The following is a 12981-nucleotide window of genomic DNA, read 5'->3' as shown; positions in this document are numbered from 1 at the left end:
TTCTTCCTTCCTTCCTTCCTTCCTTCCTTTCTTTGTCTTTCTTTTTATTGAAGTATAGTTGATTTACAATGTTGTGTTAATTTCTGCTGTATAGCAAAGTGACTCACTGATACACACATATACATTCTTTTTTATATTCTTTTCCACTATGGTTTATCCCAGGATATTGAATATAGTTTGCTGTGCCATACAGTAGGACCTTGTTTATCCATTCTATATGTAATAGTTTGTATCTACTAACCCCAAACTCTCAATCCGTCCCTCCCCCACTCCCCCTCCCCCTCGGTAACCACAAGTCTGTTCTCTATGTCTGTTAGTCTGTTTCTGTTTCATAGATAGGTTCATTTGTGTCATATTTTAGATTCCACATATAAGTGATATCATATGGTATTTGTCTTTCTCTTTCTGACTTACTTCACTTAGTATGATAATCTCTACTAGTTGAATCCATGTTGCTGCAAATGGTGTATTTTCTTTTTCTTTGATCTCTGGTTGCCTTTGCTTTATTCTTTGAAACCTGCAATATTAAAGAAATTAATTAGTAAGCTCTCAATGCCAGTATCAGAATTATTCAGCACAATGAGTTGATCACTGCATAGGTACATTAAGTTGGGCCATTTGGAGACCCGACCTGGAGAAGGTGGCTCAGGCCAGGTGCCTCGCTTCCCCATTCCAGGGCTCACCTGATGCTAGCTTACCTGTTGGCTACTCTCCCAGGGCTGCATGTTCCTTATGGTCTATTTTATCACATTTTCAATATGGGGGATTCTAGATCTGTTTCCTTCTGTGTTTCTTTGAGGTTGGATAGGGTTGTCTTAGAAACAGTTCTTCCGAAGTTTGTTGATTTCCCCAGTCTGCAGGGTTGCCCGCATTTCTTAGACAAAAAGCTGGATTTTGGAGCCATCCGCAACAATGAGTAGAATTCACAAGGCGTAGGCTGGGCCTCGTGTGATGTAGAATTTTCCGAGCTCATCAACATCCAGGGTCTCAAATTTTGTCTTAAAAGCACTTCGTTTTAGTTTGACAAGTCAATGTCTCTAATTCCTTTTTCCTTTGATGTAAAAAAATAGATTTATTTCTAACTTTTGAAGTACATATTGCAAATTGTAGAGCCATGAGTCAGGGGGTTGGGTGTCCTCTGTATCTTCATGGACACCCTGTATCCCACCAGACGAGGTACTCACCTGCTCCAAGGTTTAGTTTCCTTCCTGTGAATGGAGATAACACCCCTGTGCCAGAATCATTCCTAGGATTGAAAAGCAGAACCGCATGAAAGCGGGGGACTGAATGAGTGTTTTATGGACTGAAGATAATTTATTATTTTAACTTGCATTTTCTGTTATCTTTTAGAGTGAGTTATTATAAATTATCCAAGAAAGAGTTGGCGTGGCTCCAGATGTGGGGGAGATGGAAAGCAGAGGCAGAACTTGTTCTGGTTCCGGGCTCTTTGGTTCAGGCTCTGCAGGGCTTTGAAAACCTTTGCGTCTGCCCTGCAACAGAGCCATCAGGTTCCCTTGAGGAAGGTCCAAGTGCCAGAGAGCCATCTATTGAGATCACTTTTCATTACAGCCGGAACATTTTGTATTTAAAATAGTGAAACTATGGAATAAAACATGTCAGTAGGAGAGAATAGCTTTAATGGCAATCATGATTATGATGGTAATGGCTAATTTTGTGTGTGTACTAACTATAGTATCGGGCACTGTTCCAAGGGCTTTACGTATATTAACTCTTGATTCTTATACTGGCCTCATTAGGACAACACTATTATAATCATCTAAGCTGGTACTTCTTTTTTCTGTTTTTGCTTTATCCTTTTTTTTTTTAACATCCTTATTGGAGTATAATTGCTTTACAATGGTGTGTTAGTTTCTGCTGTATAACAAAGTGAATCAGCTATACATATACATACATCCCCATATCTCCTCCCTCTTGCATCTCCCTCCTGCCCTCCCTATCCCACCCCTGTAGCACCGAGCTGATCTCCCTGTGCTATGTGGTAAAATACACGTGACATACAGTTTATCATTTTAGCCCTTTTAAAGTATACAGTTCAGTAGCACCAAGTACATTCACATTGTTGTACAACCGTCACTACCATCCATCTCCAGAGCTGTTTCATCTCCCCAGACTGAAACTCTGTCCCCATTAAACACTGACTCCCCCTCCCCCACCCCCAGCCCCTGGAAACCACCATGCCAGCCTCTGTCCCTATGAATCTGACTACTCTGGGTGCCTCATGTAAGTGGAATCATACAATATTTGGCCTTTTGTTGTTGGCTTGTTTCATTCAGCATAATGTCCTCGAGGGGTATCCATGTTGCAATGTGTGTCAGAATTTCCTTCCTTTCTAGGCTGAATAATATTCCATTGCATGTAGAGACCACATTTTGCTTATCCATTCATCCATCAGTGGACATTTGGGGTTGTTCCCACTTTTTGGCTGTTGTGAATGATGCTGCTATGAACATGAGTGTACAAATATGTCTTTGAGTCCCTGCTTTCAGTTCTTTTGGGTATAAACTCAGAAGTGGAATTGCTGGATTATGTGGCAATTCTACGTTTAATTTTTGGAGGAATCACCATTCTGTTTTCCACAGTGGCTGTACCACTTTAACATTTCCACATGCAGTGCACAAGGGTTCCAATTTCTCCACATACTTGCCAATACTTATTATTTTTTAGGCTGGTAATTCTTGATAAATGCCTAGGAACTTGATGGAAATGGAACAGAATCAAAGCAATATGATATTCATAAACACAAATCTTTACAGTTTCATATTTGGGCAATGTATAACTTTAATGGCTGATTGTTTAATTTCTTTAAACATTTGACTGCTGCTGTGACCATTATTTTTAATTAATTAAAACACCTTCAGTATACTTGGGGAAAAGACACAAGGTTTTAATGCTAAAAGTGGCTTAGATTAACTTTAATTATTACTCCTCCATAGGACTGAAGAGAGCTCTATGACTTCAGGCAGGGAGTTGATCTCATTCATGTGAGACACTAACTATTTTGAAGTCAGAGCTGAGCATAGTTTTAGAAAAATGAAAAGTTTAACAAAAAAGGCATTAAAAGGTTTGAAAAAAAGATCCAAAAGGCTTTCCAGACATCAAATAACTCTTACAAATCAGTTGACCTAAATGAAATAGCCATTATTTCATTATTCATGGGTGAAAGTCAAGAGAAAAAAGAATGAGACTTCATGAACAGAGAGGCCCTATTTCAGGAAGTTTGCTCACCTGGATGCTGGGTATGTATTTTTAAGGCATTTGATTTTACTTTATTCTATCTGTGGTATTTAAGCCCCTCTGAAATGGGGACCTCTATTATGAATTATTTCAAATCATTCTGCAGCTCTTTATTGGCCATCGAATTCATAAGTGCCTCTTAGACACCTTGCCCACTTCCTTACTGAGTTATCTTTATTTTTCTTATTGATTTGGAATTCTTATGTTCTTGGCCCTTTGTTGTTTATGTATGTTGCAAGTATCTTCTACTCTCTGGCTTATATTTTCATTCACTGATTTGTGCCTTTGATAAGCAGAAATTCTTATTTTTAATGTAGTTCAATGTATACAATCTTTTTCTTTCATCATTTGTGTTCTTTGTGTATTTAAAAACATCTTTCCTTACCACAGGCCATGGAGCTACCCTCCTGTGCTATCTTCTAGACATTTTATTGTTTTCCTTTCACATTTTGATCTAAAATCTTTTTGGAATTTAGTTTTAGACCTGGTGTGAGATGTATACTTTAAAATGGCTTCCCAAATATCAGAGGTTGGATATATGAGGGTCTCTCTTTGGCTATCGATTCTATTCCACTGGTCTTTTTTCCTATCTTTGTGCCAGCATCACGCTGTCTTGATATTGTAGTTTCATAATGAGTCTTCATATCTGGTAGAGCAAGTCTTTTCACCTTGTACTTCTTTGTACTTCTTCTTCAAGATCTTGGCTTTTCCTAGTCCTTAGCCCTCTATTTTACTTAGTTTCTCAAGTTACACGCACACACACACACACACACACACACGCCATGGGGATTTTGACAGGCATTTCATTTAATCTGTGCAGGATTTGGGGGTAAGAATTGACATTTTTACAGCATCGAGTCTTCTAATCCATGAACATAGTATACCCCTCCATTTATTTATCTCTTCTCCAATTTCCTTGAATAATGTTTACAATCTTCTGTGTAGTTGTCTTGTGCATTTCTGTTAGAAATATACCTAGCCACTTGATGTTTTTATGCTATTGTAAATGATATGTTAAAAATATTTTCTAGCTCCTATTACTGATTTAGAGAATTATAATTGATTTCAGTCTACTGACCTTGTATCCAGCAACCAATCTTACTTATTTTTTAAAAATCTTTTTATTATAAAAACTTCCAAGCATATACAAAAGTAGGTAGAATAGTATAGCAGACTCCCTAGACATCTCACCCAACTCCAACCATTTTCAAATCATACAATCCTATTCCTTTTACCCACCTCCTTTTTCCAAAACACACAAAATATTATCTGGGAAGTGCACCCCTGTTGTCCTACTATTTCACTTGTATCTATGTCAGAATTAATTGAATGTATTAATTCTAAAACTGTACATGTATATCTCTTTGGATTTTCTTCACACAAAGTCATTATTTGTAAATTAGATTTGTATTTCTTACATCCATTACATATACATTTTACTTACTTCTTTTCCTTGCCTTGCCATCCAGTTTAGACCACCATTACAGCAGAAGTAGTGATAGCAGGCATCCTTGTCTCGTTCCGATCCCGGAAGGCAAGCTTTCAACATTTCACCACCACGTCTGGTGTTTGCTGTAGGGTTTTTGTAAATAACCTTTTGGTTGGTGAAGGAAGTTCTTCTCTATTTTTAGTTTGCAAAGAGTTTTTATTGAGAATGGATGTTGCATTTCTTCAACTTTTTTTTAATGCATATATCAATATGTTCATATAAATTTTCTCTTTTATTCTGTTAAGTTAATAATTATTTAATTTAGTGATTACTTGGTTGACTAATTGATTTTTGAATATTAAAACTGATCTCGCGTTCACAGAATATGCTTCGTTAAAGGCAAAGTATTATTTGTCCATATTGCTGGAATGAGTGCATTCATATTTGGTTTAGAAAATTACGAGTGAGACGGCTCCATAATTCTCCTGTTTTAATAAAATGTCCTTGTCACGTTTTGGAATTGAACTTATACCGGCCTCCTAGAAGAGAGTTAGGGTAGTGGAAGAGTTCATGTTTAGAAGAAGTTTTCAAGGTATGAAAGAGCACAACTCGAAAAATTTTCATTTTCTTCTGGAAAGCATGGACAGGCAAAGCAAGTTTTTGTTGTTCTTTGTCTTTTAATCTAACCTTAAGAGGTAGTGGCTGACTGTGTCAGCCTGTGAAATAGCCTCTTGGGAATGCTCTAAAAATCTTCAGAGAAATAGATCTGCAAAACTCCTAATGCCAGTGTCCTAGACCTCACTTTCAAGCCCAGGTCTGATGTTGCTAACATGTTGAATATACCCATTATTGCTAGTTGAAGACTCCAGCAGCGTGCACACGTGGGGGAAGACTTCAGCAAAATTTAGTACTTTCTCTCCCTTGGTCAGGACTGAATACAGATCTATTAAATACCTCAATATTGATTCTTTTTTAAAAATTGTGGTAAAATATACATAACCTAAAATTTACCATCTTAGCCATTTTCGGGCATACAGTTCATGGTATTAAGTGCCTTCACATTGTTGTGCAACCATCACCACCATCCATCTCCAGAACTTTTTCATCATCTCAAATTGAAACTCTGTACCCATGAAACACTAACTCCCGTTCCCTCCTCCACCAGCCCCTGGTACCCACCATCTACTTTGTGTCTCTATGAATTTGACTGCTCTAAGTACATCATTTAAATGGAATCATTAAGCATTTGTCCTTTTGTGACTGGCCCGTCTTATTTGGAAAAATATCCATGAAAAATAGAACAGACTCTGGCTTGTGGAGGGATTAAAAGTTTGATGAAGGAGCATTATTCCAAATAATGATCACATTTCCTGTTATTGTTGTATCATAAAGCCAGTAGTTTTCATTAATGACTTGTAGCATCTAGGGCAGTGGGCCCAACGGTAGCGTGCATTCTGAATTCTCACTTTTCTAATGTAGCCAAAAAATAAAAGTAGGAGCTATGGAGTCAGACGCTGCTGAGAATGAATGCAGCTCTGTTGCTTAGTCGCTGTGTTACCCCGAGCCACCGACTGCCCTCTCTGTGGAGTCGGCTTGATGCTGCAGCATCTAGTGTCGTGTGGTCACTGTGGGATGTGGAAGGGGCCTCCTCTGGTGCCCTGCGCAGGTGACCTCAGAGGGAACGACGTGGCGCCCCCGACACTCGCCCTGGAGGCTCCCGAGCTGGAATTCCTGCCCCCAGCCCCCATCCGCAGCAGGGGCCGCTGGGGGATGGAGAGCCTGACCGCTCTCAGTATCAGCCCTCGACAAGGGTTGTTATTTTTCCTGTCATGTTTGTTGGGGTCCAGCTCAAGTTTGTTTTTCTTGTAGAAAGGCAGGAAGGCCAATTTGGAACACACTTAACTCATGTCATCGGCGGTGGCTCGCCCAGTGCCCGGCATTGGCTCCCTGACAGTTAAAAGGCGCAGGGTGGGCGAGCCCAGCAGCCAGCCCCAGGAAGAAGGAAAAGGAGGGAGAATGTGAGATGCTTATCTGCTCAGGCCTGGGGGGCCCCATTCTTCTCCCCCTGCTCCTCCTCCCCCGGGGACTCCTGGCCTCAGATCCACAGCCTCCCGCCCGAGGCCTCCACGCTCCGTCCACCTCTTCCTCTCGCTGAATGCCCGAGGAAGCATCCCACCCTAAGGAGGGGAAAGTCTGCATCAGCAGAGATCCACACCACAGCCTGGAGGGAGGCAAAGGCAGGAAGAGGGAGAAAGCAGTTTCCATTCTGGACCCAAGACAATCGCGCGGTTACTTGAGAAGAGCTTGGTGTTTTTCCACCCTGACTTGAGTAGCAAGCCTCGGGAGTCTCCTTAGAGGAGCTTTCACCGCCTTGCAGTGTTAGGGTGCGGGATGGAGTGATGTTGTTGAGCGTGTGGAGACCTGATGGGTGTCGTCCAGTCCGAGCGGGTAAAGGTGCTGTGTGCTCCAAGACCCGACCACAGCCTCACAGCTTAATGAGGGGGCAGCTTATTCCAGGGCTGGTGTAATTACAATCGGGTAAAATTGGACATTAAAAAATATATATAAGCAGTGAACACTTCTAACATATGTCCTCAGTAACTAAGGCTCCCTCAGTCAATCTATTAACAAGTATTTTGGGGAGTCAGTGTACTTTCAGGGTATTTAGCTCCTGGAAACATCTGTTTTCTCACCTGTAAAATGGCAAATGATAGGGTTTGCTTTGCAGGGTTTTGAAAGGATCAGAGAGACCGTGCTTTTAGCATAATTCCTAACACCTAGTAGTCTCCCAACAAATGACAGCCATTTTTATGATTCCTATGTGCTCATCCCTTAAAAAAAAATTATGTTGGCTGTAGTTAGAAGAGAAGCTGGAATCAAGGTTTTAGAGCAATCGTTGGAAAATCACACTTTACCTGGTGGTGTAAGATCAGCACATTAAGCATTCAAAAAGTATTTGTTGAATAAACTAATACCTTTAGGGATATTTCTCTTTTGCGTATTTCATCTTCCAACTATGCAATAAGGCAGCAGCCTTGTTTTTCATTTCCTTGAGATAAAATAAATCTTCCATGCAAGATTTCGGTTGTGTTGAAGTTTCTCTTTAAGTGGGTTCTACATGCAATCCTTTAACACGTTTCACTTGCTTATCAAGCCCTTCACAAATCCTTCACCAGATGCGGTGGATCACGTGTCCAAAGACGGCTGCAGCTGTATCCCACACCCCGCAGGGCTCTTGTTCGGTGTAACCCAGTCCCTCGTCAGGAGATGATGGCTCTTTCTCATCACTTGGAATCCAGGCTGGCCCTGCGACTGCTTGGACCGATGGATAGCCGTGGAAGTCGTGTTCTGGGGCGGCAAGCCCAGGCGTGAACAAGGAGGGACAGTTTCTGTCTTTCTGTCCTCGGAGGTCCAGGAGGTCAGCAGTCCGGCTACCAGCTAGACCCTGCAGAGAGGGACAATAAGAGGGAGAGGGCCTGAAACTGTATCGAAAGAGAAGCGCAGCTGTTCCACGTCCCAGCTGAGCCCGGACCCTCGCTAACCTACAGCGCACACGTATCCACGTGCAGGACCACAGGAAAAGACAGCGGAAGAACCACCTGCCCGGCCCAGGCTGCAGAATCAAGAGCAAATAAATGGTGACAGTTTTAAGCTACTGAGTTTTGGGGTGTTTTGTGATGCACAACAGATAATCAAAACATCAGATAAACTAATGTTGAATCTCTGTTGGATTATTTTCCGATGTTGAGTGAGAATGGTTTTTGATTCATACAACTTGAGTTTATAAGTATGATCTTGTGAAGAGTGTATACTTGACAATTTTACAAGTGCTGTGTTTTTCTAGATACACCAGTTAGATCATTCTTTCTTCTGTTTTGATTCTCCATTTCTTTTTCCTGGTCATGTTACATTAAATTACAGGGTATTTTCGAAGTGTTGGTCCCAATTGATCATAGTAAATATTAGCCATATTGAGATTATTTAATGATTGTTTCTCTATTTAAATTATTTGGGAGTATTTAGTACCTATAAGCTCCCTCAAAGTAGTAGATGAAATTGCTTTCTAATTTTTCTGCAGAAGTTGGAAATGAATTTGACTTATTAACTTAGTAAATGGTGCATTTATCATTGTTTTCTTCTTTTTGTTTTATTTTTGCGATTGTGGTTAAAATACACACAGAATTTACCATCTTAACCATTTTTAGGTGTACAGTTCAGGGGCATTAAGTACATTCACATTGTTATGCAAGCTTCACCACCATCCTCTCCAGAACTTTTTCATCTTCCCAAACTGGAACTCTGTCCCCATTAAACATTAACTCCCTGTTTCCCCCTCCTCAGCCCCTGGTACCCACCATCTACTTTCTGTCTCTATGAACTTTATACTCTAGGGACCTCACATTAATGAAATCATACAGTATTTGTCCTTTTGTGACTGGCTTATTTCACGTGGCATTAACTCAAGGTTCATCCATGTTGTAGGATTCATGTTCTCCTCCTTTTAAAGGCTGAATAATATTCCATGGTATGGATGGACCACATTTTGTTTGTCCATCATCTATCAGTGGATGCTGTGTTTCTTCCACCTGTTAGCTATTGTGAATGATACTGCTATGAACATGAGTGTGCAAATATCTCTTTGAGTCCCTGCTTTCAATTCTTGTTTTCCTCTTACAAATTTTTTTTTATTGAGGTATAACTGACAAATAAGATGGCATACATTTCTTGTTTTTCTCTTTTAAGAAAAAGCGTTTTATACTTGGTTTCTGCTTCCCATTGACCTCTCATTGGTTTTTTGTTTTGTTTTGTTTTTGTATCAACACATAGTTTATTCTATAGCACTTTATAAAGGTAAGATATTTAAGTGAACTTATTAATATTTAACTTCATTAAAATTTTTTGTAATCACTAAGTTTCTGTGACACCCTGAGCTAGTTACCTTACTTCTCAGAGACTAGGTTCCTGATATGTAACAGTGGGTAACAAGACCTGGGTGTGGCTGGTGGTGAGGATGGCATGAGCTGACGTGTGTAAGGGGCCAGGCACGCGGTAATGGTGCTCAATCAGGTTAAGTCCTCTTTCATCCCCTACCCCAACTTTATTCAGGTGTAATTGGCAAATAAAAGTTGTGTATGTTTAAGGTGTGCAGTTGATGTTTTCTTATATGTATGCATTGTGAAATAATCACCACAATCAAGCTAATTCACACATCCAATTCCTCACAAAGTTATCTTTTGTGTGTGTGGTGAGAACTCTTAACTCTCAGCAAATTTCAAGTATACAATGCAGTATTGTTAATGATAGTCACCTTGCTGTACATTAGATCTCCAGAACTTATCCATCCTGCATAACTGAAACTTTGAACCCGTTGACCAACATCTCCCATTTCCCTGCCCCTCTGTCCCTGCAACCTTATTCTACTCTCTGCTTCTGTGAGTTTTTTAGATTTTAGATCCCATTTACAAGTGATATCATGCAATATTTGTCTTTCTGTGTCTGACTTATGTCACTTTAGCATAAGGTCCTCCAGGTTCATCCATGTTGTTGCTAATGGCAGGATTTCTTTCCTTTTTAATGCTGAATAATATCCCATTGCGTGTGTGTGTGTGTGTATACATATACATTGTATATATATGCTTCTTTGCCTGTGAGATACACATATAGTATCTATCACATTTCTTTATCCATTCATCTGTTGAGAGACATTTAGATTGTTTCCATATCTTGGTCAGTGTGAATAATGCTGTACTCCATGTTCATTGGGAGAACAGTTATCCTTTTGACATATTGATTTCATTTCCTCTGGATATGAATCCCAGAAGTAGGATTGCTGGATCATATGGCAGCTCTACTTTTAATTTTTTGAGAAACCCTCATACTGTTTTCCATAATGGCTGTACCAATTTATATCCCACCAAGAGTGCAACAGGGTTTCCTTTTCTCCACATCCTGGTCGACACTGTTACCTTTTGTCTTCTTGACCTTGGTGTGAGGTGATATTGTGGTTTTGATTTGCATTTTCTTGATGATTTGTGATGTTGAACCTTTTCACATACCTGTTGGCCATTAGTAAGCCTTATTTTGAGAAATGTCTATGCAGGTCCTTTGTCCATTTTAAAATCAGGTTATTTGTTTTTTTGCTACTGAGTTATATGAGTTCCTATATATATGTAGGATAGTAACTGCTTGTCAGATACATGGTTTTCAAATATTTTCTCCCATCACGTAGGTTGCCTTTTCACTCTCGATTGCTTCCTTTGCTGCGCAGAAGCTTTTTAGTTTGATGCAATCCCACATGTCTATTTTTGCTTTTGTTGCCTGTGCTTTTGGTGTCATAGCCAAAAAAATCATTGCCCAGATGAATGTCAAGAAGCTTTTGCCTTATGTTTTCTTCTTCATTTATTAGTTCTAAGAGTTACTTTGTTGCATCTTTAGGATTTTCTGCATATATGATCGTGTCATCTGTAAACAGGTAATTTCACTTCTTCCTTTCCAATCTGAATGCTTTTTTTTTCTTTTTCTTGTCTAACTGCTCTGATTAGGACTTCCAGTACTATGATGAGTAGAAGTATTGAGAGAGGTCATCCTTGCCTTGTACCAGATCTTAGTGGGAAAACCTTCATTGATTATAATGTTAGTTGTGGGCTTTTCATACATGGCCTTTATTGTGCTGAGGTAAGTTCCTTCTATACCTATTTTGTTGACTTTTTTTTTATCAAGACCTGATGTTGCATTTTTGTCAAATGCTTTTTCTGTGTCTAATTGACATGATCATGTATTTTTTCCCCTTCATTCTGTTAATGTGATGTATCACATTGATTTGTATATGTTGCACCATCCTCACATCCCAGGGAAAATCTCACTTGGCCATGGTATATGATCCTTTCACTGTGCTGCTGAGTTTGGTTTGCTAGTATTTTATTGAAGATTTTTGCATCTATGTTCATCGGGGATATTAGCCTTCAATTTTCTTGTGGTATCTTTGTCTGGCTTTGGTGTCAGGGTAATACTGGTTTTGTGAAAGGAGTTTAAATTCTCACTGGTTTTTGATCTTGATAGAGTGTCCCATTTTTCTATACTTTTCGCTCTCTAAGTCCAGAAAAGCCATTTAAGTCATAAGAGAAATTTTCTTCATATGTATGAATTAATTTCCATTTCGTTTATTAACGATCTATTTACTTCCTCTTACTTCTTGCTAAAATCATGATCCTTCTCTCAATTTTAATTAGTCTCCTTCTCTGCTGTAAAAAGTTGATTGTGACAATTTTCACTGCAAAGTAAAGGAGCTGTTACAGTGGAGGAGTACTGGACTGAATGTCAATATTATGACATAGTATGAGTGTGTTTCATGTTTGGTAATTGCAATCATTGTTGCTTTTGTTGTGGTCATCCATGTACAATGCTTGGTGTCAGTCTATTTACCTCTTGTAAAAATAAAACACAGTGTGTGTGTGTGTGTGTGTGTGTGTGTAAAAAAAAAAGTTGATTGTGAAATTGAGAGTCTTGATACAGTGGTAGATAATAGATGATTCCTATGGAAAGAATAGCCTGTGGTGCTGACAGTGAAGTAAACTATCCTTCAAACCATCACTTTAGCAGGTTCTCCTTTTCATTTTGGAGAACGGAGGGTAGTGTCGCTTTCCAGGGGGTGGGTTGGGGGGATGAGACAGCCCTGGGAAAGGTGCTCTCCTGGACGGGAAGGGAGCTGGTGGCACAGTTCGATGGCGCACTCTACAGCGAGCAGCGAGGGTTCAGCTCCGACGGCATCACTGTGTTTGCCCACGTGGCATTATCCATCCTGGAACCTTCTCCTCCCAAGTTCAGATCTTTGGCTTCATGCTTCTTTCACCCCATCCTGAGGTGTCCTCTGCAAGACATACAACCATCCAGACATCAGAACCTATTTAACACAAAAAGATGTAAACTTGTCAGGTTCCTAAGCTAAGTTTTAGGATTATGCCTTTTATTTAGAATTCTTGGCAAAAAATTTGTCTATAGGGAGAAACAAAGTGTAAGACATTAAAGACTCACATTGATGTTAAAGTAGCTCCTCCCTAAGTAAGCTACAGTAGGTTTCAAGTTCATAAATGATTGTAGGGTTAGAACCTTTTAGTATCTTGTTAAAAATTCATAATGGCTATAACTAATGGGTAAAAAGTATAGCATTTACGGTATAAGATTAGTACTTAGTAGGTTACTGCAAGTTCTTTCTAGATCACGAGGCACCCTGGCTATTTGCTGTCTCAGACATCTCTTCGGTCTTTCTACTAGAATGGATATACATGAGGAGAAGATGT

At 39.7% G+C, this 12981-nt stretch overlaps 1 long non-coding RNA gene across 1 annotated transcript in view; it reads left to right on the top strand.

Annotated features, from left to right (window-relative positions):
- LOC309615341 overlaps positions 1–12140 on the top strand; it is a 53783-nt gene extending 41643 nt beyond the window's left edge. The window contains exon 2 of the long non-coding RNA XR_014236756.1: positions 7861–12140. This is a non-coding gene — a long non-coding RNA (uncharacterized lncRNA). The remainder of the gene's footprint in view (positions 1–7860) is intronic.
- The last annotated feature ends 841 nt before the right edge of the window (positions 12141–12981 follow it).

This window comes from Balaenoptera borealis (assembly GCF_965194805.1).
Source record: "Balaenoptera borealis genome assembly, chromosome: 17".
NCBI lineage: Eukaryota > Metazoa > Chordata > Mammalia > Artiodactyla > Balaenopteridae > Balaenoptera > Balaenoptera borealis.
This window is presented reverse-complemented; position numbering and strand designations above follow the sequence as displayed.